Source organism: Sipha flava, unplaced genomic scaffold, assembly GCF_003268045.1.
Source record: "Sipha flava isolate LNK unplaced genomic scaffold, YSA_version1 217_pilon_pilon, whole genome shotgun sequence".
Classification (NCBI taxonomy): Eukaryota; Metazoa; Arthropoda; class Insecta; order Hemiptera; family Aphididae; genus Sipha; species Sipha flava.
In genome coordinates this window covers 500,579-524,553 of record NW_020272843.1, presented here as the reverse complement: position 1 = coordinate 524,553, position 23,975 = coordinate 500,579, and the positions used below count along the sequence as shown (strand labels likewise).

The 23,975-nt window shown below is 31.7% G+C and overlaps 1 pseudogene; it reads left to right on the top strand.

Moving 5' to 3' along the window:
* Window positions 1-5,365: 5,365 nt before the first annotated feature.
* Window positions 5,366-6,387, top strand: LOC112682970 (annotated as a pseudogene).
* Window positions 6,388-23,975: the final 17,588 nt, after the last annotated feature.

Genomic DNA, 23,975 nt, shown 5'->3' with positions numbered 1-23,975 from the left:
ACATGTTTTTATTTTTGTTTAAGCAAATGCAGAAATCTTTGGTCAGAGAATAATAACATTTACGACTTTAAGAAGTTTGGTAATCTGTAGCACTACTTTTCCTCACAAGAACATCCATAAATATACATAGAAGATCAGACGGACGGACTAGGAATCAAAACGTCTGCCGGCGTTAAATGCGTTAGATATTCGTCATTTGGTTGGGATAACACAGATATGTGCTCTTCAATTTTGTTAATTGTGCGACTCTTATCTCCGGTTTTAGTCTCATTTTTTTTCCATTAAAATATATTGCTGTTGCAGTGTTGGTCTGAAGAGCCATTGACGCTTCTTCCCATTTTTCAGTTCTTATCTTTGATCTCTGTCTATTAAGTTTACTTTTATCAGCAAGCAAACTGGATTCCAGTTTGGTTTTTTTATCACTATCAATGACCAGTTTATAATCCTACAGAGCTCCAGATATAATTGCTGTTGCTGCGCCGTTGGACACTCCAAATCGATCGGCTGCTACAGATGAGTTTTTAAGTTTTATGCAACTATAGTAACTCGAATCCAATGATAATGAGCGTTTTTGTAGAAGCCATTTGTCCGTTTTACTATCCGAATCTTGACCTGATTCCGATTCAGGAGCAAAAATTGATGTAGATTCATCTTGAATATTTTGAATAGTTTGTAGACTTTTTGACCATGCCATCCGTTTAATTATACGCTCCTCTTTTTCTCTCATTTTTTTTTTTTTGTTTCTTTTCGATCAACTCCTCCGATTCCTATTTTACGAACTGTTTGTTGATCTTCCATAAATTTTAATTCAAGATACGGAATCTTCTTGAAAGTTGGACACTTGCAAAATTTCGGTTCAGAGCACTTACATGCAGCGATATCAAATAACTTATGCCCCATTTCAAGTAATGCTATTTTACTTTTATCCTTGGTGATATCCTCAGTTGCATGGGCTTTAGATTTGAAACTTTTCTTAGTATTTTTATACTTTTAGTAAAACGTAGAAAATATTGATTCAACATGTTAAACGGACACTGTAGGAATCGAAACTTTAGCCCATACTTCAACTATGTTTTTAATAATTTTTCCGCGGATCACCTTCATTGGAGGGCTTTACTTACATGTTTTTTTCATCTCATTAGAGATAAATAAAAAATGTTTCATCATATCCCCATAGGTAGGTATCATTACTATCGAAAACGGTTTTGGTGTCCCAAAGATCGGACATTCAGTATCCAAAGATCGCAGGTTGAAAGACATCATGATATCACAGAAGTGTTTTACACAGTACACGTGTTGACAGCTACACTGCTCGGCTGAGACGTGGTGCGGTGTATCGTGCAGGTTTTCACACGTTCCTGACCTGCCGGATCGTGGCACGGGCGTCGGGCAGCGTGTCGCGGATGTTTAAAAACATTACCGGGTGTGCTTTCCTGTCTAGTGAAGTCATGCCCATACTGACTGCTGATGGGTGTTTACAGAAAGCCATTTAGCCATAATAAAATCATTCAGGTGACGAAAAAAACGATGCGGAGCATTGTTTCGCAAAAGTTACAAACTCCCCTCCCGCATATTAAAACGTTTTTTTTTCCAATTCGTGACTTGAAGATATTGACCGATTTTAATATAAAAAGTTTAGAGATCAGGAGCTTACTGGGCATATTTTTAGCACTAAGGAACATCGAATTTCACAAAAAACGGAATATCACTACCCCCTAGTGCCTAGCTCGCCTATACCTTGAGCCGGCCCTGGTTAATACATTATAAGACTCCTTTGTGTATACTTATATTATGTATATTTATCTATGGTGTACCTACACTGTCTACAAACACATCCTTAATTATAAAAATGAATAATTTCACTTACCAATGATTATCACATTTTCTTAGATTTACACGAAGCAGAGAAATATTTGTATTTTTTAACAGAACCATTAAAAATAGATGAGGATATTGATAAAGGGTTTCGCAGCTATCGTATCCCAATCCCCTTTTTTCCTGATCCATCGGTGAATTTTAATTCGATTTGGAGCGAAGTAGGATTTTTAATAATCAATTACTATTTAAAACCGTTGCCGTTCAAAATCAAATTGTCACATAATGGAAACCGATTAATCGTTGTCTTGTTAAAGTTGAGCGTTGAACGTTGAATAATTTTTATGATATCTATGTCGATGTAAAAATGAAATTTCATTTTCAATCGACTTTTTTGTAAATTTGTTTATTCATATTGGACGTTAGATTATAAAAATTCAATCTTTTTGGAAACGATAATTTACCAGAAATTCTAATTCTATTCACAATAAGTACCTACTTAGAAATCACAGGTAACATGTTTATACCATTTAATTGAACAATTTAATTGTTTCTTAGTTTAATTTTGTGAAATGTAAATAACTTTTGTATTAATTTATTTTTTCATTTTTTCTACCTATTTAAAAAATAGTTTTGAATTTTTTTAATGTACAATATATTAATAATTTAATGTAGGTACCTAGGTAATTAAAATTAAGAAAATAAACTTTTTTTTTTGTGCTTCAATTTTAGATTATTCTTTACTATGTTCACTATGAACTACCAAACTTTTTAAAGTTGATAATAATTAAACAAGGAACAAACCTAAGAAAAATGTATAAACGGTGAATTTACGAGTATAGTATGCGGTCTACCGGCGATTTATGAATATAGTATGCGTTCTAGCGCAAATAAATAAATTAAAAATTATATCATAATATTAAAGTATAATTATTGTAGTAGTAATAAAATAAAATTAATAATTAATAATTAGTTTGCCAAAAAAATTGTTGTCAATGAGTATAAATAAATATAATGTAATATATTATACAAAAACTTCCGCCATATCTCTCAAAAATGCATTAAATATATCTGATTTATTTATGCCACGTCACCATGTTTCCATGAGATATCTACAATAATATGTATCATTGTACTATACATATTACGTTAAATTTATTTCACATAACTTATAATAATTTTACCTTGGAAGGAGATCAGGACTTGTACCACACATATTTTTAATTACTTTTAAGCATAATGGTCTCAATAAACTTTCTATCCGTTGAGTGTGTGCTTGTATTAGTGAATCAATAAAATTTTCGCTATGGTTAACTATATTACGCCGTGGTAGCATCCGTCAATGCGATGCGTTTATTCGTTAATGCGATAATCCGATAATACTACGTGGCGTCCGTCAATGCGATATTGCGATGTATACGATTTAATAACAATTTTTCGTCAGTCCATCACAGGCGATTTAAGAGTACATTACTCTTGTAAGTTTTACTCGTAGTAAATTATAATTTATTATAATGTCACTCTCAAAATCAGAAATGGTTTCGTTATTAAATTTATCTGAAAGTACGTACCTTAAGTATCTAGTTTTAAAATATAAAAAAAAACGTTTGCCTATACAACAGATATATAAAGAACGCTTTATGTTCGGCGAATTCCATTGTCTATATGGAAAATTACGTGGCAATGCTGGTTTATTTTTAACATTTACTAGGATGCAGTGCTCGACTTGGCAAAATTAAAGAAGGGGATTCTATTTGCTTAAAAAAAATTGAGTCTCCAAAACTTGTTAATCGTTATAATTATAACATCATAATATACTATAGGGGGGGGGACGCTCAAATTTCTAAAAATTAGAAGGAGTACGCCGTCCCCCTGCGTGCTCCTAAGAGTCGAGCACTGCTAGGATGTCTATAGACACATTCGACTACATCTTAGAAAAAATATCATCTGATTGTAGTCATGGTTCAACAAATTTTCAAAAACCAATTTCTGTTGAAGAAAGGCTCCTTGTAACCATAAGGTAAATTAAGTTATTCATTTATTAATATAATATATTTTCAGTTATCATAACTGATAATCTACTATATAAGTAATCATTTGATTTTGGTCCGTTCCGAGGGGGGGGGGGGGCATTCCCCTAGAGTGTTTCAGTTGTCATTAGCTGTTGAGTCGGCGGTAAATTTCTGAAAGACCTTTTTTTATAAAATCAGCAATTTTTTTTTATATAATTTTTTAAAGAGAATTGAAGAATTTTTTATTGAATAAAAATTTATATAAATACTAATACCTAAATATATTAATCATATAATAAATAATATATAATAAATATTGTAATTATTGTATAGTTTATTTATTATATAGGTGTAAATAATTATAAATTAATAGGTAGGATAAAAAAATAATTATTAGTAGATTATTTGTAGTACGTAATCGTCACTCGTCAGTCAGTTGTACTCATCACTAGTAGATACTCAATTTATAATAATAAAATATAATATCATATTTTAGCACTCGATCGGCGTTGATTTACCTGATTACCTAAAGCATGAACAACCGCGTAATACGCATAGCTGTTGGCTGTTTTGGTTAAAATATTTTTCTTGCTTGATTCTCATTTCAAACCTAACATTATCGTAAACAAACGTTGTTAATCGGTTACCCGAAAGAATATAATACAACACAACGCGTGTACCTATGAAATACATGTAGCATATAAAATAAATTGTATTTCTAAAACGACGAACAAAAGCATAGGTATATTCCTTTGCAGGTGAGCCCAAGAAAGTGATTACTTCGCGAATTGTTAGCACATCGTATTATTATATACACCTTTGCTATAGGTCAAGTGTGTGCGTGTGCGAGCGCTTTCAACGACTCAGGTAAATCTTTGCAAGAGAAATCCCATTAACCGGCAGTAACCAATCCCGTTGTTAAGCAACGTAAAGTTCGCGTCAGTCGTGCAATGATTTCCCAAGAGTTTCCCCGGGAACGTCTTCGCAAGCACAACGGTCGTTTTTATTTCGCCACCGTGGCCGAGATAATGCAGTTAGACAGATATCTTCATCAGCAATGTCCGTTCCGTGTAACGCAGTACGAGAAAAATTCAGATTTACAGTAAAAATATATGTATATATATATATGTTACGGGCAAAGTATACAATTTGGGCATTTTATACACTGTCCTAACTGGACAGTATATAAAAGGACAGAGTATAAAGGACCGCACCATGGTCCGGTCTTATTGTATAAAAATACGTGAAGGATCGGTTCGGTCTGAATCAATATTTTTTTGAATGATTTAGGTCCGGCCTTGCGGGTCTATTCTCAAAGGTATCGAAAACTACTTTCGATCAATAATCGATCGTAAATATCGTCGTTTAGGATTTCCGCAAAAATTATTATTCTCAAACGTTTTCGACAGCTAGTTTGACAGTAATATTCGATAATTCGTAACGATAGTGAATCATGTCGAAAACACTACGACAATCGTAACTCATTATTATTATATTTTGTTTAAACTTATAATTGGTGAAATTTATAATTTACAACCATGGCGTTTGACCATGAATTGGAATATTATATGCTAAATAACATCGCAAATATGGACATATTTAATATTATGAATATAGAAAATATACCAAGGCGTATTTTACTAGAAGAAGATCCATTCGTTGGTAATAATCATGTTTTTTAACACAAATATATGAATATTAATATAGTTGCACCGCTTATAAACATTAACTACTATTGACTATTGGACCTACTAATTTCAAGATATATGAACATAAGTATGTAATTTGTGATTTTCATAAAAAGAAATATGGATTTAATTTTTCAGTTTTTGTTAATTTTGATGTAAATAGATAGTTATGTTTTTTTTAACTATTGGAAAATTAATTTCAATGCCTAAGTATTTGAAATAGAAAACTTTTCTATACAATCATGTACATTTTCATGTTTTAGAACTTGGTGATAGACAATTTATTGGAACTTATCGGTTGAATAAGATGCTAGTTCGAGAATTATTAGACATTCTGACTTAATTTATGGTTAGTTCTGTGACAAATGCTGGATTAAGTATACAAAGAAAGGTTTGTAATAAATAACAATGTTGTACAAATATAAGATTATTGTAATTATATTATATTATATAATATTTTTTTGTACTGTTATTCTTTAAGTTATTAACTGCTCTAAAATTTTTTTGCCAGTGGAAGTTATCATCAAGATATAGAGGAAAATAGAGGTTCTGCTGTAAGTCAACCTTTTTTAGCAGATGTATTACTGAGATAATAAATGCTTTTAATTGTCCAGAAATAATAAATAAATATATTCATTTTCCAAGTTCCCTTAAAGAACTCAATGACGTCCGTTTTGCATAAGTATTCTGTTATTAGAACATCTTAGAAAATATTACATTTATATACTTTCATTACTAGATTTAATAAAAAATTTGGTATACCTGGTGTGATAGAAGTTATTGATGGGACTCACATAGCAATAGTACCTCCAAAGTCGGAGGACATTATTTATCCCGAACATGTATATGTTAACCGTAAGGGGTATTGGTAAATCAATTGGTAAATCTATTTTAGGGTTAAATAAAAAATGTAATTAAATTAAAAACATGTAAAACAAAAATTAATGATGAGTTAATTAATTGGTGTTAATAATTAATATTACTTATTAGTCATTATTTATTAATAATAATTACTTTTCTCCATTTATCAGCGGTCTTGTTAGCACCAGCCATATTCAGTAACTGAGTTATTTGTTCCCATACATTTTGAGCCTTTTTGTGGGTAAAGCTGGAGTAAATTTACCTCTTTTTAAATCCATATTATTCTCCATGAACTCGACGAGTGTTTCCTTCTGTGTATTTGTTACGGACTTTCCTTTGCATTTCTTTAGGCTCATAGTGTTATAGTTATTATAATCTTAAAGTTCAAACTAAGAATCCATAAATATTAAGTATTATAAAATACTATATTAAATACTATATAGGTTTAGATGGTATTATTAAATAATATTAATTAACTTTTGTTATCATTAAAATTAATAATAACAATTAAAAATGTCATGGAAAAAATATGATTTTATTCGACAGTCGAAAAGAGCGCCGAAAGTAATTTATTGTATTCGACAGTTGTTTGAGAATACGATTGATCGAAAATATCTGATCGAATCAATATTAACGATCGAACCATATTTTTCGATTATCAGATTTGATACTTTTGAGAATAGACTCTCTGGTTTAAACTATAATAATTTCGGTTCGGTCCGGTTTCTAAAATATAACAGATCAGTCCCGTCCGGTCCGGACCGATCGGTATATGCCGGAGTTTTTTTTTTTAAATGTTTTTTTTTCAATAATTTTTGTCTAAGATGCTTGATTATTATTATTTTTTCAAAAAAATGAAAATTGTATACTTAAATTCCGAAAAATTTGATGTTGCCATATAGCAACGCTAGGCGTTTATAATATAGTTTATAGCATAATATCAAAATAACACATTTTTTATTATTATTTCTCATATAAAATCCATCAGAACATCAAAACATTAATTATATATAATAATAATAATATTGAAAACATTCTTTATAATAATGTATTCGTAATATAAAGCACCTTGAAATATCTAAACAATGAGTAAAACATAATTATAAAAAAAAAATATTCAATCTATTTGTTGTATATAATATATAATATATATAATAAATCAAAATATCAAAAAACTTTGAGAATATTTGTATTGTAAATTAATAAAAATAATACCTAATAATAAAATAATTATAAAAAGTATGATTATAGATATTTTACTATGGCAAATGAAAAGGCATGAAACAATCAATACACAATCCTAAATTGCATTTAGAACACATTGTCCGAACTATAGATTTACAAGTTTTTCCTGCGTACTCTTTTTTTTTTTTATCTTCAGTTTAGCAAACAAGATGATCTATTTTATCATATCTTATAGAATCGGATATACGACAATGTGATTGTGAAAATAATGACATCGTGGGTTTCCCTATTCCTTTAGGAATGATTTTATATTTTTGTAAGTAAACATTTACAAGCTCTTTCCTAAACACAAGCTGGGATATTTTTTTTTTGCTTGTTTTGTTATATAAAATCCAACTATTTTGAAGAGCCACATCAAACATCCAAGTAATCAAAGGCCAATACCATTTTTTACCTCTAATGCCTATTCGATAGCAAGCTTTATTTTGAAACTAATTTTGGTCTTGATACCATTATATTCCGTTTACCTCGTTGACTATATCATTTTACCTGTCCAATTTCTTGTGTACCACATGAAGATGAAATCATAGTAACTACAGCATTATCCATCCACCTCCAATACAATAGTTCATCTTTTCTTTCAATAGCCGTTTCAAAATAACTACGATGTTTTTTTTTAAAAAAGTTTCTTGTTAGTCAAGGGGCATTTTTTCGGAATTCTATTTTCACGAATAGTTCCAATTGCTGAACATCTTCGTAATTTCAAAAATGAAAATAAAGCAACACCCGAAAATAAATTATCCATGTAGATATTATATTTAAATTCTCTTTTATTTTCAGGAATTTAATCTAATAACAATAACAATGGACTAGCAGCTTTTCCAAATAATAGCCCATAATCGGTATTAGATTTTGGATTTTTTCCTTGGTATAATTCAAAATTGATTAAATATCCATCCTTCGTATTTAAACTTTATATTTTATAGCCAAATCTTATCGGTTTACCCCTAATAAACTGCTTGCAGCAATGTTTTCCAAAATATTTCACCATGCTCTCGTCATAAGCCAAGTGTTCTACTGGCACAAAATTATTAACACAACGGTTTTTTAACATTTCCATCAAAGGGCGTACTTTCCAACCTTTATCACTGTGATTAATTTCTGAATTATTGGCACAGTGGTGAAAAAATCGACATATTTGTAAAAACTTATCTCTACGCATTGCTTGATTTACAGCTATGTTTTTCAAATCATCAAAAGAATTCCAATAGTGGCGTTTAGATGCCAAATTATTATATCCACTAAGGTATAAAATTGCTAAAAAAACATCGAATTTTGTCACCTGTTATATTGGGATCGGAAAAATTTAAAAATAACGCGTCATTTTTTGTTTCCCCGACTAAATACATAATAATTTCATCATCAATAAATTTTTCAAAAATCTCTACGACAGATAAATTTTGATACTTGGAATAATCTGGTGTAGGAAATTGTGATGGTCTTTCAATATCGAAATCAGCGCTTTTGATCCAGTCTGGATTACGTTTAGATTTTTTTCGATCGGCAATTCACTTTTGAAATTTGTCAGGTAGTAAAGTAGTAGATGAAGTTAGGGAAGTCTCCCCGTGAAGTTGATACATATTCTGAGGTTCAAAATTATTATTATCCAATCCTATCCTATCATTATTTGAGAGACGTATTTCAGCATTGGACAATAATTGACGAGATGTGAGATTGTCGACAATACTACGAATAATAAAAAAATAAATAAAATAAAAAATAATAAAAATATAATTACAACTTATATGACTTACCCGCCCCCGTCGTCATCACTTGAATCTGCGTCAGTATCGACATGTGGTTTGGGTGGTTCTATAAAAATATCCCCCTCAAAATCCTCATCCATAAGAATATCAAGCGCTTCAGACAGCGTAAAACCATTTCTAATTGAAAATAAATACTAATATTAGTTATTTAATGACCATAACCGCCTAGCGTTGCCATTTGGCAACATAATAATTCAGTCAAGCATATTGAATTCAATTTTTGAATGATTTTTATATTATTTATAAAAATATATAGCTTAGAATATTTATAATCGGGTCCAGTAAAAAAAAGTAAAAAAAAATTATTTAACATATGATAAAAATTACTTACTCAAAAGGAATATCCATGTTACACGAACAGCGTCAATTGTAGAAATAAAACAATAAAATATCTCATAATAACTGTAATTGTAATCAAATATCGATAACGGGATTTAATCTACACATATAAATATAGCTATACGAATCATCAGAATCGCGATAAGTATATTTCCCAATCCACAAGAAGTTTCCAAAAATAGGTCTATTTCCGTTGTCAAATGTCAACGCACGGCACTAATGGGTTGAAATGTACGGCTAATATTACGGCTTGTTTCAAATCTAATATCTATTGAACAATGATTTAAAATTATAAAGACATTATTTATAGAATTAATAACACGAATATTATCATTATGGCTCATGGGAATCAATATTTTACCCCAGCACCGTTGTTTTATATAAACTGTATTTACTGTCACAGTTTTATTTAATCTGTGGGCCAATGTATATGTATATTGTATATATCTCAAAGCTGTTCATGGTACCTATTGGCTATTATTAATAGCCTATTAATAATTTATTATCGAACATATTTTCAAGAAAAATTATTATTATTCTCGTTATGGTTGCGGGTAACGTGGAATATTGCAGAAGTGCCGCGCCGTTCAAATATATAAATGTATACAACTGCCAATGAAATACTCGCACATTATGATCTTGATTTATATTAATTATAGTTTATCTATTCATTATTTTGGGGAAACGGAGTTTGGAAATGAATAGTCGATTCGCTAAGTTCGATATTTCTACGTAAAATTCTTTGTAAAATTAATTAATACTTAATAATGAGATAAACACGAGTATATTATAGTGTAGTATATATATATACCTAATATACCTATACTAAAATATAAATGTACTATAGTCAATTTTCATGGTGCAATATTTTTTTAGTTTGGATCATTTGTCTGCTCTATCATATTATGTTATACTTGGGGTCTTGTATGGTAGAAAAAAAATAGGTCCGCGGTCTGGTTCGGTCTGGTTCATAAGCTTTTACAGTCTGAAATTTATTAGTTTGGACCGGCGCGGTGGTCCGGTCTCGGTCCACTATAACAAATTATTTTAAATATTCAGTCCAGTCTGGTCTAAAATTAAATGTAGCAATTGGTTCGGTCCGACTTCGGTACTTTTTTAACATTTTCAGTCCGGTCCGGTCTCTAAAATTACGGACCGTGCACTAGTAGAGCACTAGTAGTTAGGTACGCACTGAATGAATTAACCGGCACTATACAAATGATTCGCGGTTACGAAATAGTTCATTTTTGAGAAAAGGTAAAAGGCCGACTGCATGATAAGCACTACAATTACATATAATATAACTTATAAATTAGTAAATATAGTAATAATATATTATGTCACGTACACGCGTATAATATGTGGAAAAGTGGACATCCCCATTGTAAAAATGAACAAACTAGTTACAGATAATAATTTGACTTTATTTTAACTATGTTTTACGATTTATTATATTTCATTAAATCATATCATCCATTATCTATATTGCCCAAATTGTATACTTTGCCTGTAACACATATACAATAGATAAACATTTAAGCCAAAGAAGATTAACGTTTAACGTTAATAATTCAGGTTTAACGTTTTGCATATTCACAGGCAAATTGCATTAAATGTAGAAAAAAATAATAGACCGATTTGCTAAGAACAAAATATGTAGAGATTCTGATACATAAAACAATCAAATTAATTTATATACTATGATCTCTATGTTGATCAGGGCCCTAGCAAGGGGGGGATAGAGGTGCCTACGCCCCGGGTGCAGTGGTGGAGTGAAATATTTTACTCCATGAGTCCTGTTAGGATTTTGACCACCCACCCACCCATCTAAAAAGAAATTTAAAGGTAGCTTGTATAAAGAGCTCCCCCACTATTCGTTCTACATGCTAGATACCCATTCGATACCCACCCACCTACCCACCTACTGACTTGAGTCCAGGGACTCAAAAATCTGCCGTCACGCCGCCACTGCCCGGGTACAATTCCTGGAGGGGCGCAAAAATGAAAAAATTGCAATTTAATTTTTATAAGTTATTACTCATAAGTAAAAGTAATATTATGTATTTATGTATTTATTTATATAACTTAAAAATATAATTATGTTATACCTATGTACTTATAATTATAATGTATATTTTATATTTTAATAAGTTATTGATTTAAATAAAATTAATAAAAATACATAATTATAAAGAAAAATCATTATTTATATTGCGTTTAAAAAAATATCCAGTTTTTTTTATAAATTAAAATTCTTAAGGACGCATTTTGAAGTTTTGCCTCGGTCGCATTATTTGGTTACTACGGCCCTGACGATGGTATGTTTTTAATAATGTAACATTTCAGTGACACAGAAAGTTTGTAAAGGAGATTAATTCTAAATTTTAAAAAATGAAAAAAAAAATTAATGGGCGAATTAATGGTTCGTATTTTTCTTGAGTAATACATTGATTTATTTAAAAAAATGTAATGTATAAATAAGAATATAAATTACTAGTCTATCATTATAACAGAAACATGAGCTGTAGGTAATGAACTGTAAATTATTTTTAAGTTTGTATTGAAGAAAAATTAATTTCGCCCCCTCCCCATGACCTCAACTCAAATACGCCTTTGCCCCTATAATTAAGTTCTGGAGACGCCTCTACATTATAGTGTGCGGCGAGCGACGGCTGTTCCCAATGCTAACATTTATTACGGTGTTAAAAATAAAATGAATGCGGAAACCGCTTTAGCTACGAGGTGAAAATATTATGTCTACAGCTGTTGGAACTCCTTGGAAGCGCTGTTTCGTCTCTCATTTAGCCAAGTTAAAAGTCGTAGTGACATTATTTCATAAGAAAAATGTTCGTTTTCACAAAGAAGTGTACTCCAAGGAACAAGAAAAATTTGTTTATAAGTGTACCTATATAGATCGTACGATTTTTTTAAAATTACACAGCCATTTAAATTTTACAAATAAAAATGTAACTAATAAGTTTAATGAAAAAAAGGATTATGCAACAGAGACATGCCCAAAATCGAGATGTTTGACAGGCCCAGTTATAATTATTTTAATTTATATAGATACACTTCATTTATTTTTTGTATACTTTTCATAATATTCTTAAATTTTATTTGAAAAAATGATCATATAATACATATAACACACTTTCTCCTGTTTGATTTGTTAATAATACTTATAGATTTTAAAAACTAGTTAATAATTACGTAAAAAATATTAATAATAACTATTTGAAAACTGGATAGGCCCGGGCATACTAGGCCTACCCGTTAGGAATGTCACTGTGACACAGTGTTAATGATTTTTTGGCAAAAGCTTACGTACCAAGCGTGTTTGACTGTGGTGATGGAGGTCGCTTTAAATGAATTCATATTAATTACTTAGCTAAACACATATATTATGTTTTCACATAATTATACAATAGCCGAGGGTTCATAATAAATGTTACAGACAAACCATTGAACATATAATATCGATTAGCGTAAGCAAATTATTGTTATACGGGTGGTTATTACCACGGAATAAATAAATGTTATTACAGCCCCGTTCCACTCCTAAACGAGTGTGCTTGAGGCAGCGGAAAACAATTAGCGACGCAATAAATCATCTGCGATTTTCACCTCAAGTTATTATCATTCCTCTCCTTCTCACCACCTGCTAACGATTTGGGAGTTAATCTATAACACCCCACGTGCATCGGAACACGGTAACTTGACGAGCTGCCGTAGTTTACACATTCAATACGGTTCTATTTGATACTTATTCTTTCAAGAACGACCGTTACATACTCGTATATGTCATGCACCTAGATAGCGTCAATCCATTCGATTTTTTCGCATTTTCTACTATAATGAGCGATAATACTCAATAATCATCGCATAGAATAATATGTAACAATATTATTTATACCACCCAACACCCAATGGCGCACATACAGGGGTGCTAGGGAGTGTTTAGCATCCCTGAGTTCTAAACTAGTACCTCCAGTTTATCTTGAGGTAAAATTATTGTTTAAAAAGGTTTATTTTGCATTTATAAGATAGAATAAACTCCAGTTTGCATTGATAATGCACTAATGCCCACGAACGTACTCATACTATTTGAATACATATGATATTAGGTATTTGTATTTATGTGATATTGTTATTATGTTCAAGTTTATTGCTGGAATACCATTTAGAATCTTGGTTTTGTTTACCGTCTACAGGTTTGATTGCTTATTGATAAAAAATAGTGATGTTTATTAATAATATTTAGTTATAATATAAAAATTGCTACAATTATAATTAAATAGTAAAACTAAAACATTTTATGCTAAGTAATTGTAGGGCAGTGGTTTCCAAGAGGGAGAGGGTAATTTTGGGTTGACTCAGAAGAGAATATAGTGATGATAAAATTACAAAAATAATTATGATATATTAAATTTACAATGTTTAAAATTGAAATCACTACATATTTTCAAATTATTCCGCATCGATAACAATCATATTTTATAATGATAGTGGATAGACCTTTTTGCATTTAATCTAATATTGATAGGTACAAAGTTTAATTAGTACGACTAAAAAAAATCGCCTAAACTCTAAATTTAGAGGGAGAGAGAATGAGATTTTTTAAAATTTACCATGGGGCATAAGATGAAAAAGGTTGGGAACCACTGTTGTAAGGGGTTTGTGGTGGGCTTCGTCTTGGATGGATAATTTTAGCACTCCCAAGTTTCATACTGATGTGCGCCTATGCCAACACCCAAACGTTTACTTGATACTAAACTGTTATAATTAGCTAACCAATATGCTATGACGAGGTTAGGTTAATCTTCAATAATTATTGTTTTAAGGAAAACAATAATTTCTTAAGTTTAAGAATTTAAATTTATTGATATATTATATCTTCTGACTTTATAAACGTAAAATTTTTTTTTGCTTTTAGATAATTTTTGATGGGTGGTTTTTAGCTTTTTATTTTTTAAATTTCTAATATAATTACTTTGTAATTATTAAGACCTGTTATTACCCACATTTGAGATTACATTAATTTGAGAACTACTAGATTGTTTATGTTTTTTTCCTCTAATATAATATATTTATTTATTATCTAATAATTTAATTATTAACTAATATCTAATTCAGTGTACATTGACATTGTTATAATTGCGCAACAAGTTTTTGAAAACTAACGATAAAATTGTTGACTTTCTAATTTTTGCTTTTTCTTTTTTATTTCGTCAAACATTTCTTATGAAATAATTTATAAGGTCGAAACCCGAGCGAAGCTAAATGGAATAATTCTCTCTCTCTATAGTTTCAATCCGTAGATTGGTTTGCAGCTATCTTCCATTCTTCTCTATTATCCGCTTTCTTTTTCATTTCTACGTATGAGTTGCATCCTTGGTCCTTAATTATTTGTTGAATATACTCTAATCTTGGTCTTCCTCTATGGTTCTTACCGTCTATGCATCCTTCTATGATCAATTTTAGTCCTTCGTGTCGCATTATATGGCCTATCCATTCGTTTCTTCTTCTAACTATATTAATATAACCTAACCTTTTTGTTTATTGTGACATATTTATGGTGTACGTTATTCTGATTATTATTATTATTTCCTTTCTCTATTTCAACTTAAACTGTGTGTCTACATAAATATACATTTTGTGTCACCACAAACCGAAGTTGTTCTTTTTTTTCTCACATTCAACTTTTGGCCCACCGCACCGCGACCGTGCACACACACACCATCACCTGTGTGCCGCGTCATTATATAATAAAAGTTTATTTTTAAGGTTAAGATATTTAGATGTTAAGAGAAAACGTAATTGTCGAGAACGATTGTTTAGAGCAAGCCGTTTGGTGTGGATATGTGTTGCCCAGGTTAGCTGGCGGTCTAGGTGAAGACCTAGGTAGCGAAAATTTTGGGCAGGTGGGATCGGGAGGTGATTTAAGTACACAGGAGGACAAACAGCTTGTCGAAGCGTGAACGTACAGTGGACGGATTTGGTTTCATTAACTTTTATCCCCCAATCTTTATACCATATTGATAAGATATTAAGGTGGTTTTGGATAAAGTTTGAGGCCGTTTCAGGGTTTGAATGGAAAGGCAGGAGTGCCTTGTCATTGGCAAAGTCTCCAGTAGTTGTATGGACAGTGGTAGGTTGGTCAGAGATGAATATGTTGAACAGTAGTAGTGGAGCTGCGACTGCTCCTTGGGGGACGCCAGCACAGATCGGAAAAATTTTAGATATGGCTGATCCTGAACGGACAGAGAAGTGTCTGTTTAGAAGGTAAGATTTGAACATTAAATAGTAATAAGGGGGGAGAATGGTTTTAATTTTAAGGAGGAGACCTTTATGCCAGACTATGTCCAAGGCTTATGCCACGTCTAGAAATACACTTGTACATATTAGCTTTTTTTTCCGTAAGAGATGTTATCAACAAGGCGATGGATCTGATGAATAGTTGAATGGTTATGTCGAAATCCAAATTGGTTGTTGGGTAGATTAGATTCAATGATGGGCAGGATACGTTTAAGAATAATTTTTTCAAAGATTTTTGAGAACAGCGGAAGAAGACTAATTGGTCTGTATAATTTAGGTGAGTCTGGTGATTTCCCTGGTTTGATGATTACAGAAAACTTCTATAGGACTGGGAAATACGAGAGCCTCAACATGGAGTTATATATATACGTGAGCATCAATATGGCTTTTTTTTGGCAGTTTTATAGTTACTTCAGATGTGATTAAGTCATAACTTGGGGTTTTGCGACGAGGAGAGCGGTGTATTGTATGTTCAACTTCGCTCGGGCGAATATGTTTAGGTGGAAGGGGCATAGGCAATGTGCAGGAGAGTGAGTGGCTTACTTTTTAATTTTGGGTTGGACATATGCTGTGTGGTTAAAAGGTAGAGGCGAGGTAGTGGGAGAATAAATTTGTTTTTTCCAGATCAGTGATGGCCCATGATCCATCAGTTGTTTTCAGAGGAGGAAGATGAGGTTGGGAGCGAAGTTTTTTTCTTGTAGTTTGCCACAGTGAATTGTCAGTAGTGGATAGAGAAACAAGGTGCCTAGTAAAGTTTTCTGACCTAATTGAGGCCAAAGTTCTTTTTAGTTTATTCGTTAGATTGTTGAATTTACGTTTATCGGAGGGATATTTTGTTCTTTGCCAAGTGGTGCAAGCTTTTCGTTTTTCTGAGATTAGGGCTCTAATATGTAAGGGTAGGTTCCTAGCATGGTCTTTAAGAGGAAGTGGAGAAGAGGAAGACCAGGCTGCATTTTGTATCGTTTTGGTGAGATGGTTTACGGCATCGTCAATGTCGATAATGGATTTTAAGCTAATTTTGAGGTTGATTTGGTCGTCAATGGTTGATTTGAATTTACCCCAATCCATTTGGCCTTGAATAAGACTAGGTTTATCGTGTTTGTGAAGAGGAGCTGTATCAATTGTGAAGAGGAGCTGTATCAATTGTGAAGAGGACAGAAGAGTGGTCAGAACATAGGTCATCTAGGTTGATTACCATAGAATATAGATCGTTTGGTATTTTTGTTATGAAAATGTCAAGGATGTCCGGACTTTTTCTGGGTGAGGAAGGCCAGTAGGTTGGAGAGGGAGGGGCGTGAATTTTGTATTTTTTTTGTAAGCTAGTGCTTTGAGGGTATTACCACGAGGATTGTTTGTACGGCATCCCCATTGCATGTGTCTTGCGTTTATATCACCCCCTATTATAAATTTTTGTCCAAGGGTGGAGAAGAAATCATTAAGTTGGACATAGGTTATTGTATGGCGAGGAGGGCTGTAAGCTGCGTAAATGTTAATAGGTATGCTATTTAATGCTAGAGATATGCCGCAGGCTTAAATATGAGGTAATTGGATACTGGGAAGAGGGTAGTAGATCAGTGATGATCTAATTATGATAGCGGCTCCACCGTGTGCCGTGCCATCTGGGTGGTTGGTTTTGAATATTTGGTATCCAGGTAGATAAAAGTTTGAGGAATTAGTAAAGTGTGTTTCAGAAATGAGCGCGATATCGATTCTATTGTTTTGGAGTGTAGCTAAAATTTCACTTTTGTGATTCATGAGCCCATTCGAGTTCCAAGTGAGGATAAGAAGAGACTTTGATGTAGGGCTACTTTGCATTATTGATATTTGTGAGATTTGAGAGGACCGTGGTGAGGAGTGCTATAAGAGGGTTTAGAATGGCTTTACACTCGTTTAGAAATTTAAGAAGCTCACCTGCATTGTTGTTGAGAGACGTGGTATTAGGTTTGGGAGGATGGTGACCCTCAGTTACATTAGCATATGAGCGTGTCTGTGGCTTGGACGAGAATTCAGTAGCTAGGTGTTGTTGTGATTGTTCGACGTTGACGGTGGAGTTGAATTGCTGTGGTTGTTGAGGTTTCTTGGTTGAGAAGTTGTTATGCTTGCGAGTCAGTTGCTTGTATACTGTACATCCATCCTTTATAGTTAGCTGGGTGTGCGCCTTCGCAGAGAGCGCATTTAGGTGGAAGATCTGGTGATTAAATTGATCCATTAAAATTATATATATGGCTAATTATGACAATATTAGTAAAAAACAATATCTATCCCTTAATGTGACAGAGTGTACAATATTTTTGTTATCCCATCTTTCGCCAACACAAACTGGATGATTCGAGAGCACGCTATATATAATTGTCCGTGTGAAACACATGATGTGCTCAAATCTAAGCTACAGAAAGCCATCGTTTGGCCTTGAGCTTATTGATAGTCATTGCAAATGCTAATCTAATTTGAAATTAAAGGCGTTTAAATTGTATTGGCATATATGTGGGTATAATAGGGATTCGTGGTAATAATATATTTTCACCTCAGAATTTGCCATTTAAAATGATAACATTTTTCATTGATTTTTTATGACTTATCGCGTGCTGTTGTACAACCGTGGGGGTCCAATTACGAAGTAAAATAACCGGAGATTAAACCTTCAATTGTAAATTATACGGTAGCATGAGTTTAAAAACTCTGTTGGATAATTTACAACAGTAGGACCGCAAACTGTATCTATAGATTTGTATGACACCAAGTCTCCTTGTAACAAATTTTGTATCTTGAAATTCAATTTATTGACGTCCACATTTTTTGCTACTAAAATTGCTCTTTCTGCCAGCCACTCATGATTTGTGTATTGCCTGTGTACATTGGGAAATATCTGGTCAATGAAAGCATCTTGTGAATAAATTATTGTGCAAAAAGCGGTCGGTAATTTTATACATCCCGTTTCATATGTAGTAACTTTCCCATCACTAATATCTAACAATTGTTTTGAGAATCTTCTGTACGCAGCTTTTTTTGATTGAATTGTAAGCATCGAAATCGTTCGCTCTCTTTCTTTACATACATTTCGACCATAAATTGTTGACAAAGCTCATGACATCGTAGAATAACTTTGTCCTGATCGCGTCTAATCATCAACCGATATGCATAATAATTTTTCGAACTAACATTCTTATTTATTTTGGCACCTGTTGCGGGATCTTTTTGTTTAATATTTATGCAATACCCGTCATTTACTACCAAAAATAAAATTAATAGTTTTTAAATAGTTTTTAATTGTTTTTTAATAGTTTTATTTAATAATTCGTTTACAATTGCGCAGTTATCAACCTGGTCAAAAATTATTAAATTAAACTATGATTTATTAAACAATAAGACTATTCCAAAATTTTTTTTGTAAAAACCTTTTCCTGACAATTACGAACAATTAAAAAAAATTTGAGCCAAATAGGCCCAGCCGTTCTCAATTGATGAAATGTTATATATTTTTGGCTCCATTTTTATATATATATAGATAACTAATAACTTATTATTTATTAACTTTATCAGACTAAATTTACACCTAAAACCTTCTCTGTGATGTCCTCTTTAATTTAAAAAAAACTGCACGACGATTCAATAAGTAGTTTTAGAATTTATCCCGAACAAAAAAAAAACGACTTCACTTTATATAGTAGTATAGATATAGATTAAAAAATTATAATACACTGCCGATGTCGAATAAACCACAATTGCATAGTGCTTTAAATGAAAATAATCCGAGAACTTCAACATTCGACCACTTACAGTTGTCATATTAATAGTATCTGTGATTACTGAATAATGACATTTATAATATATATGAATAATAATATTTTAAATTAGAATTTATAAATATTGAATACAATCTATTAGGTAAATAAAAAAAACCCTAATACTACTCTTATAGTTCAACGCTCAATAATTTACTTTTAAGTTTTTTACCGCAAAAGAAATTTACATTATTATTTGTTACACTTATATTATTTTTATGTTCACGTTGTGGAATATTAAAACTATTGATGTTTAAACAAACGTGATATTATTTTCGTAAAAAAAGTATTTATTTTATAATAACGTTCAAGATGTACAACATAAATGTATACATTAATGTATTTGTGTATGTGCATAAAACGTATAGTATTACTAATTACCGGTTGTATTAATTTTCATTTTCACATGGAAAGTTTCTGGTTGATAGCACAAGCGCCTATATAATTTTATCGGCTTTAGTATACTTCATACACAGTATAATATACATACATAATACTAGTGTTTTCTATAGTAATAACAATAATAATAATGTGTTTCCGATTGGGAATAAAATGCTGTGCGTGATGGTTAAAGTACATTGACGAACACACGATCGAGGTCCTTATTATTGCACACGGTTATTAGCTGACAACCGACCCATGAGCGGTGAAATAAACTAATAGTTGCCGAAGACTGTTCATGCTATCCTGCAGTGTATATAAGGTACCGTTATTAAGCGTGCGTTTTTTTCCCTATGGTCAAAGGCCGTTGAATTATTAATTCGAGCGATTCATAACATGCAATGTCACTCTAACAAGAGAAAATTTTTATAGAAGGAAAAATAAATATATTTATGATAAAGGAAAAGTATATACCTGCAGAGAATATATAGTATTTGTCACGTGTATTGTATTGCAATACTATTGTATTACATAAGCAACCGATTCTTGTGTTATATAATTATTCATTCATAAATTAGGTAATGATCGACAAAAGACAGTCGTCAGGAGTAGGTGGGACAATACGTTGGAATCTTAAATTCACGTCCAACGACCACTTTTCTTTCATCGACACTAAAAACTCAAATATCTTTTGAAGCATGAGTCTTATAACTATAATATATGCACTCGAAGTAAGAATTCTAGCTTTGAGCAGCATATGTTTTTTGGGCGGTGATGAATCTATAAAAAGTAAAAGAGTATTAGAATCCTTGCATCCTTAGTGGGCAATGTGTGATAATTACAACACTTCCGTCATAAAATGTTAATGATTAATGTTGTTTTTAATTAGTTCATAATATAAAAGGCTGTCATCAGTCAATCAAAATCATCGAAAAATTGTAGGTTTTTAAAATGTTGATACTCGTATATGATATAAAGCAAGTAATGATTTTGAATGGACCATATCTTTTAACTTTATTCGTTTTTTTCACTTTCAAAAAAATATGGCCATATTGAAAAATCTAAAAATTCTTATTTTGAAACTTTTAAACAAGCTCAGTAATTAAACGATTTTTAATAGCCATTTTTTTTTTTTTTTTTTTTGATAAATTAATGTGGACAATCTTATATTTATTTGTAGTTACTTTGATATATTAAGTGTTTTTTTTTATTAGTTTTCATAATTTACTATTTGATAATGAGTTAAAATTTTAATTTTATGTAAGCTAAATTTATTTAATTTTTATCATATATTGTAGATTTTTGAACGATTTAATGAATTTTCCACGTGAAATATTACATTTAGTATAACCTTTATATAACATTCAGACGGTCGACAGTTAAAAAAGGAGGACTTGGTTCACATAAATCGACATGATAAAATAAAAATAATTAAATATCAATTACGGCTACGTCCGGAGCCTTTGCGTTGTATAATACGCTATACAAGCATAATACTCGTATTTATACGAAATTATTATTTACTAGGTACGTTTATTTTTTCATATCGTATTATACGTCATTTCTTCTGTTATTCATCAATGTTATTACCTCATTACAATCGCATAATACTACTAATAATAACGTTTGTGTTTATACACATAGGTATGTATATGTTTCCTCGAGATACCATACCGGCACAATATTATAATATCGTTTAAGGGGAGAAAGTCTTCGAGGCTCAGTAGGAACGGTACAGCTACGGGTTATAATATGTATATATAGTGAGTGAATTTACAAAAGGAACAATGAGAGCAAATGTTTGCGAAAATCGTTGCCAGTTAAGGCCGAAAATTGTGTTTACACGTATACACTAAGGAGATGATTAAATTTGCGTGGCCCGAGGCGACATCAGCAAACAGACACAGATGGCAGCAGCAGCCACGATGGTTGACTTCGGTTGGTTTGGGCCAATGTATATACTTTTATATACTTGTCCGCGCATACACATACACACACAAACACACACACACACACACACACACACACACACACACACACACACACACACACACACACACACACACAGCACACGTATGTATACGTATATGAGTGTAAAATGTACAATATGTACAAAAACGTATTATATTTATATATACATGTTCACAACAACAATAACGTTTTCTTACTACTGTATTCTTTCTACAATAGGTACCACCACGATGGCGACTTTTATAAAACATTCAAAATAAAATACAATCCGATTTGCTGTAGTATAGAAAATATACGTATACTCGTACTTATATGATTAAATAAAGGATTTATGTAATGTTTCTCAAAAAAAATCGAGAGATTTTCATTTGTATTAAATTAAATACAATACCTAATTGGTATTATCCATAATATAGTGCTGTCCTATCTTATTTAATATAAGTTCAATTCAACCTCATAGGTAAGATTTGCGTTTTATGTTTGTTATAATATATAACGTAATATATATATATTTGTTGAATAACAAAACTTCAATAATGATAAAATGGTTAAATTCATTGTATATACTTTAGAGTTAAAAATGTATTTTAGTATAAATTGTAACGAACAGGCCCTATTTACGTCATCGTTATTCAACATCACGCCATAAGACGTGGATCAATCAAAAGCTATGACGCAGGTGGACTGCTTTATAAGGTAACTGCTCGCTAGGCACTGGGAGTCACTTTATATAGAGTTCTAGGAGGTACTTGACTGTGTTATTGTTAATACTAGTCGTGTCCGACTTGACTCCTGTATAGTTTAAATTAATTATATTTGCATAGTTACAGTGTGTTTGTTTAAATTAATAAACCAAGTCATCTATACAATTTATACTAAATTCTTCCAAGTGTTGCCTTTTTCCTTACCATCACTACCCGTCGTAATCCTTTTGGGTGCACGATAATATTTAAACAGATTTGACTAAAATACAAAAAAAAAATCCACCTCTAAAGATTATGAAAAATGAAATAAGTGTTCATGTCCTTAAAAATGTTTTTTTATTTCGTATTTCGAACTTTAAGTACTAATGATAATGGTAAAAAAAATGGCTCATACAAGTATATAATAATTAACGATGTCAGATGGCTATACGTAAGTATAGGTAGTATTGGTACTATAATTATGGTTGCATATCGAAGTATGGTTTCAATTTTTTCAACACCATGCATATTATATATTACACTGTCGATGCGTGATATTCGTATTCCTGTGCGTGCAATCACGTTGTGTATATATACTTGCCTGCCAGGTTCTCTGTGAATATTATTATGAAAAGCTCAACTCAAAGACATCTTACCTTCTTGCTTTTCTTCTCTCTCTATCTCTCTTTATCTCTCTCTATCTCACTGTTTCCCTCTCTCTCTTTTTCTCTCCGTGTCTATTCTTCCCCCAATCGTCTCCCCAACCGACGTGAACCACAGTTCGCGTGATTCAATGATTATGAATGTTTTATAGGGCTCCACGTGTCGCGTGTGAGTACATAAATATATACATATACTTATATGCTTGTAACTTGCAAGTTTACATATATATATATATATAGCGATTCCTCAACAAGACCTCTCCAGCTGCTTCTTAACTGCCGCGCACCTCATTTTACGACGGAAATTTTAAGTCTACCAAAACCACGCATGGCCAATATTGACTCTGGTATATGTGTATTAGCGCGCGCGTTTATTGGTCCCCAATATCAAAAGGTGGTGGTTTGCTCTAGTTAATTGGATTCGCTATATACTATGTGTGGGTATTCTCATAGGA